Below are 7,327 nucleotides of genomic sequence, written 5' to 3'. Positions count from 1 at the left end.
AACACATATATATATATACGACGGGCTTCTTTCAGTTTCCGTCTACCAGACCCACTCACAAGGCTTCGGTCGGCCCAAGGCTATAGTAGAAGACACTTGCCCAAGGTGGCACGCAGTGGGACTAAACCCGGGACCATGTGGTTGGTAAGCAAGCTACTTACCACACAGCCGCTCCTAGTTACCTTCTTTCGGCATTTTGTCCTGTACTTATCTCTCGTGAGTTCACGTATTTTTCACTCGTTGGTAATGTCCTGTACTTAATGCGCATTTTTTATTTATATCTATGTTCGTGTGCATTATGTATACATAATACACACACACACACTAATACATGCTAAGGTCATGAGTCAAAAAGAGAGAGGTATTGTCACATTTGTTATGTACCGGTTTTTATATTATCATCAAGTTGAATGAACTTGAATATTTCAAACGTAAAAATACCAAACGCAGAGATGAATGTAAGTGAATGTGTGGGTGGGTGAGTGGATGGGTGGGTGAGTGGATGTAGTTGACGCCCAAGCATACACACACACATACTTGCACATATGCATCGTTACACTCTTCTCTGTGCGATTTTTGTATGCATATATGTCTTTATGTCTAATGTATGTATACATACATGAATACGTACATAAAAATATATATAGTTAGTGAGATAGATAGATAGATAGATAGATAGATAGAGAAAGAGAGAGAGAGAGAGAGAGAGAGAGGTAGACAGATAGATAGGGAGACAGACAGACAAACATTGTGAGAGTGTGGGTGTGTGTGTATGTGCGTATTTGTGTGTGTGCGTGTTTATGTGTGTGTGTGTATATGTTTGTGTGTGCGTGTGCTCGTGTGTGCGTACGCATTTGTATTATTGTTTGTGTGTGTACGCGTTTGATTGTGGGCGCGCGTTTGTTTGTGTGTGCGCGCGTTTGTTTGTGTGTGTGTGTGTGTGTGTGTGTGTGTGTGTGTGTGTGTGTGTGTGTGTGTGTGTGTGTGTGTGTGTGTGTGTGTGTGTGTGTGTGTGTGTGTGTGTGTGTGAGTGCATATGCATACAAAAGAATAAATGGCCATACCAAAAAAGGCTTTTGGCAGTCCCATTGTGCTTGTTCTGAGGTCACCTTTACTTGTTCAAGCTGAAATCTGATTGCATTTCACATTCCATCCGCTGATGATTACACAGATGTTGAAGTTAAAAATGTTAGCTGTATGAAACCTTTAGGTGTTTTTTCTTTCTAGTTCCAGGTACGAAATCTGTACATAAATACATAGTTAAGCACAGACTGCCACCACTCACTCCTGAGCGTGTGATGGCTTCGTAGCATGTAACAAGGACAGCAAAACTCAAAGTAGAATATACTTCATCGTAGATATTATAGATGTATGCGGTAGGAGGACTAAATCTGGGAGCAAAGAACAAATTCTTAGTGATTAATAAAAGAAAATAGTTGTTGTATGATTGTAGTGGTTGCAGCTACTGACAGTATGTTAAGTTGGTTTGTCGGTTATTTGGTTGGTTGGTTCGTTCGTTGGATGATAAATATAAAAAAATGTACATGACTATGGCCAAAATAACCCATACATTTTCCGATAGTATCAAGGTTAACCAGCAGTACTTCAGGGAGCGGTTCTGTCGAAAGGTGCTGAAACTGCTATGAATGCCAGTCGACAGGTGATCAAGAGGGTAGCCTGCATTGCCTCGATTCCCTCCTTTTCAAAAAAAGCACTCATAACAGCTCGTTTTATTTTTGAATACCGAAAGCTTTCTCTTCCGGAACCCTAACCCTATCAGAACTCCCACTGCGGGTAGTAACTGAAAAAGCGCCACCTTTATTCAATTGAAAGAGTAGCTATCGTCGCATAACTTTCTTTGACCGATTTGCTGACTACAATAGCTCACTATATGACCAGTCTGGATACATCAGTATCAAAATAAATTCAAGCTTAGCCTCTTTACAACACCTGACCATATGTAATTCGAACACCCGAAACATTGTTCCTTAAATATCCACTCCTCTTGGAGATCCAGGGGTTTATTCAACGTACTTACTTTAGCTCTAGTCATTAAATCTTCCACATCCTTGATGTCAGTGTCTGGTAAATGCTACAGTGTCCACCGAAATGTCATGAAGAAAACCAGTGATGAGCCGTGGTTTAACCAGTTACCCTCTCTGGTGGCATTAACCAACCTTCTAATCTCGTCGGTTGAACTACATACATCGCAGTTTTAACAATTTGGATGCCATTCACAGAGTTTACTATAAATCATTCGGATCAAAACTTAGATCCGAATGATTGCAATAGATTCGATATCTTGGTGCACTGCTTTGGCTGCTATTTTTATCAGGTCAAGCGACAGTGTAAAGACGCACTCATTGGCTGTTGAGATAGGATATAAAGGGGAGGAGAGCAATAAACCTTGAGGGCCTTGCCTCGTATTTTATCACCAGCCCTGCATTGTTAGGGGCTAAAAAAGCCAATTCTTATTGACTGAGTTCATCTAATTCTATGTCGATGTTACATTCTATCTTGTTCTACAGGCGGCGAGCTGGCAGAAACGTTTGCGCGCCGGGCGAAATGCTTAGCGGTATTTCGTCTGCCGTTACGTTCTGAGTTCAAATTCCGCCGAGGTCGACTTTGCCTTTCATCCTTTCGGGGTCGATAAATTAAGTACCTGTTGCGTACTGGAGTCGATCTAATCGACTGGCTCCCTCCCACAAAATTTCGGGCCTTACGCCTAGAATAGAAAAGATCCTATCTTGTTCTAAGTAGAGACTACAAGGTCAGCAGCCTATCTTATTCTAAGTAGGTGCCATAAATTGTCACAGTCCACCTTCTTCTAAGTAGACACTACAAAGGTGAAATAGTACATTTATTTCTAAGTAAATATAGCAGAATGGTGCAGTCCACCTTGTTCTAAGGCAGTTCTAAATATACATTTCAAAGTAGCACAGTCCACTCGTATTAAGTAGATTCCACAGAGAGACACACTTCACCTTGGTCTAAAATTATTAACTGGTACGGTTCTAAAGAGGTTTCACAGCTGGTACAGTCCACTTTGTTCTAGAGGTTCCACAGGCTGGTACAGTCCATCTTGTTCTAAATAGACACTGTGTGATATAGTTCATATTAGTTCTAAGTAGATACAGTCCACTCCACCTCTGTTAGTAGATACCACAAAACAATAGTTTGCCTTGTTCTAAAGTAAGTTCCACATGATGGCACAGTCCACCTTGTTCTAAACAGATTCCATAGAGTGGTACCACTCCTTTTTACTATGAGGAGATATCACAGGATATTAAAAGTGAGCAATGGTAATAAGCATCAACCAGTAATTGATAAGTGATATATTGGCAAGCAGTGGTAGGTTAAATTGTTTCCAGCGGGGTAAGTTACTTACGATAGATAGGCATCCTATCCAGGAAGTTGAAAGATTTGTCTTCTCATAGGTGCAGGTAGAAGTTCTCTTAGCAACCACAAAGCTTCGAGTATGGTGCCGTAGCATTGAATTTTTGGCTGGATTCTTCTATACTTTGGGGTTTATGAAAGAAAATTAGTAAATGGAATCTATGTGGAAGCCTGTTGTATGTGTGGGTGCATTTATCTGTGTCAGTTTTTACACTGATACCACTCGTAAAAAGTACAGTGACTTAATGCCCTTAACTTAGCGGTTTGACAAATAGATATCGCATTGATGAAGATAACTGCCCTGTATTCTTTAGACAAGAGGATCTGTAAATGGTTGCATTTTTGTCCAAGTGAAGTCCTTAACAAGAGAGGAATCAATCTGTTGGAAAGACGTAGGCATGACCGTGGTTAAGAAATGCGGTCTGAAACCATGAGGTTTCGGGTTCAGTCCCACTATAGAACACTTTGGGCAATTGTCTTCTACCATAGCGCTAAGCCTTGGTAGATGGAAACGGAAAGAAACCTGCTGAATGTGTATATATGTGCGTGCATGCATGTTTATATCGCCTTGTCTCAGTTAAGGCGCGTAACTTAGTAGTTTACTCGGCTAACGAACGCAAGATCGTGAGTTCGATACTCGGTGGTGCGTTGTGTCCTTGAGCAAGACACTTTATTTCACGATGCTCCAGTCCACTCAGTTAGCAAAAATGAGTAGCCGCTGCATTTCAAAAAGGCCAGTCTTGTCACATTGTGTTACGCTGAATCTCTTTAAGAACTACGTTAAGGGCGCATTGTGGAGTGTCCAGCCACTTGCATTTTAATATTACAAGCAGCCTGTTCTAGTGATCGCATCAACTGGAACACTCGGCATCGTAACCGACGGAGTGCCAGTATTTCATTGTCTTGACACTGTGCGCTAATTGTAAAAAAAAAAATTTTTTAAACTTCATATGATAGTTTTCTTTGTTTGCAATCTACTGTGAAAAACATGTCTGTCCACTGTGTTTTGTGTTCAAAGGACAGGTTAGGGGAAATATTACCTCCCTTGTAAACAGGTGTGAGTTGGTGACAGGAGGAGCATCCAGCCGTAGAACTGCTTCAACAAATTTCGTTTCTTCTATGCAAGTATAGAGAAAGGGATATCAAAACGATGACGTCGACTAGTTTCCCTATATTTCGTGAGAGCTGACACCTGAACACTGTCTTAATCAACTAATTACATCATTAAATGAAAACTTATAATTAACTTGAAATATGGAGATCAAAGTTTTGCTCAACAGCATTGACAGTATTCCTGTGCCTTTGACTACCATTTCGAAACAAGTCAAGTGATGGACTGCATAGATGCTCACAGATGCCATTGCTGTTGTTGTAGTAGAAGGAGGAGGTCAAGTTCTTGTAGTAATAGGACAAGCTGTTGTTTTAGTAGTAGGACAAGTTGTAGTAGTAGGACAAACTGCTGTTGTCGTAGTAGTAGTAGTAGGATAATCTGTAGTAGTACAAACTGTTGTAGCAGTAGTAGTAGGACAAGTTGTTGTAGCAGAACAACCTAATGTTGTAGTAGTAGGACAAACTGTTGTTGTGGTTGTAGGACAAGCAGTTGTAGTAGTAGTAGGACAAGCTGTTGTTGATGTTGAAATAGGACAGACTGTTGTAGCAGAACAACCTTATGTTGTTGTTGTAGTAGTAGGACAAACTGTTGTAGTTGTAGGACAAGTTGTTGATGTTGAAATAGGACAAACTGCTATAGTAGTAGGACAAGTCGTTTAGCAGAACAACCTTATGTTGTAGTAGTAGGACAAACTGTTGTTGATGTTGAGATAGGACAAGCTGTTGTTGTTAAAGAAGAATGTTCCAGTTGAGGGAACTAAAATCAACAAGTCAAAATATACAGCAAAGATATAACTCTTAGTTCCTACACCTTTTTTCTTTATTTGTTAACCGAGAACAGTGCATTTGGTTTTTATTTTTGTTTTCACGTAACAAACTGGCATGTTTAAAGGTAAGTGTGATGAATGTAAAAAAACACTGCGATGAATTTTTTTTTTTTTCTTTATGACAATATTACTTTGAAGAAGAAATCATACAAAACAATGTTTAAAAAAAAAAAGGAAATAATAATAATAATAATAATATTAATAATAGTAGTTGTTATAATAATAATAATAATAATAATAATGGTGATAACTTTGAACGTTTTCATTAATCATTGACATTTCTATGCATGTTTTTTCTCCAAAGACATTACCTAGTTCTTGTTTTAAGAAAAAGAAAAGCTCTTGATGTATTTCTCAATCCATGGATGACAATAATAATAATAATAGTAGTATGTTGGTAAACTCTAAGTACATGTAGACCAAATATATGAAGATAAAAATGAACGAAAAATGTTAAAATAGTTCAATGTCCTAAAATTGTTAATGTAGTAATTTTTTCTTTTTTTTTTCTGCTTTTTTTTAAAATTGTTTTTTTTTTTTGTTTTGTTTCGTTTTGTTTTGTTTTGTTTTTGCTCAAATGTTCAAACTCGATTAATTAAAAATTAACTAAAATCGACAGCTGAAAGAGGGATGTGTTAATATATTTATGCATATGTGTGCATGTAGGTTTAGTTTTTTTTTTTGGATATTTATTTTTATTTTATTTATTATTTCCTTTTTTTTTTCTCAGTTTTTTTTTTCCATTTTTGTCATTTTTTTTTTCATTTTTTTTTTTTTAAAGTAGCTGCAGTATGAGATGTGAAGAGACATATAAAGTGCCTACAGTCCAGTCCATACTGGCCCACCCACCCCAAAAACACACACATACACAAAAAAAAAAAATTAAAATGATGAAAATCACCAGGGACTGAAGATGCTTTCTGACTCTCTGTAAGTTTGCACACGTGCATGTGTGTGTGTGTGTGTAGATTCATTTGTGTATATATGGGTCCACAAGCTCTAAACTACCTACCGATGGTTAATTATGCAATTAAAAACGATAATTAGGATACACCAAATTAGGTATGACTGTGTGGTTATGAAGTTCGTTTCAGAACTATGCGGGTTTCAGAAGAAGCTATGCCAAAGTCCTATGTTAAATTTGGTAGGCGGAAACTGCATGGAAGCCTCTATTAGAGGGTTTCTTCCTATTTTTGAATGGAACACTGAATCTGTTTAGTTGCCTTTACCTTAGTGGAGTCCACTCCGATGCAAACATGCAGGTAAAGAACCTCAGTTGGAAGATGAGATCCTCGTTTCCTCCTCTCCCCCACTCCAACCAGTTATCAAAAGTCCTGGAGAAGGTAGCAGGTGACACCCTTTCCTCCTCTGGTTAAACCACCATAAGGAAAAGACAAAAGCAAAACACCGCAAAAGGAACACTCATTAAAAAAATTTTTTTTTTAATTAGGGGGGGGGGAGAAAATATACAAAAACATACAAAGAAAGGTAATTAAAGAAATAAACAAACAGAAATGAAGGAAGATTAAAAACATGAAATAAAATAAAATAAACAAACACAATTTTACAGTTTCAGTGGCTTATTTCAAAATGGGACAAAATATAGCAACACAAACAAACAAACAAACAAACAAACAAAGACATTTTTGCCAATAAACCAAGATTTTAGCTTATGGTTTCTAGTGTATTTTATTAACCTATGACAGTTTAATACTGAAATTTATTATCCATGCAGATTTTGAAAACTATAAGAGAAGATATCAGAAACAAGAAGAAAAACAAAAATAGTAATAATAATGATAATAATAATAACAAAATATAAAAAAGGGGGGGAAAAAAAGAAAAAAAAGAAAAACAGGCAATGAAAATAGAATTTTTTAGATTTGGTATATAATGAGATAATTTCGTTGAAAGTTTATTTATTCTTTTTTTTTCTTGAGAGAGAGAGAGAGAGAGAGAGAGAGAGAGAGACAGAGAGAGAGAGAGAGAGAGAG

Source organism: Octopus bimaculoides, chromosome 11 (assembly GCF_001194135.2).
Source record: "Octopus bimaculoides isolate UCB-OBI-ISO-001 chromosome 11, ASM119413v2, whole genome shotgun sequence".
NCBI lineage: Eukaryota > Metazoa > Mollusca > Cephalopoda > Octopoda > Octopodidae > Octopus > Octopus bimaculoides.
Note: the sequence above shows the minus strand (reverse complement) of the source record.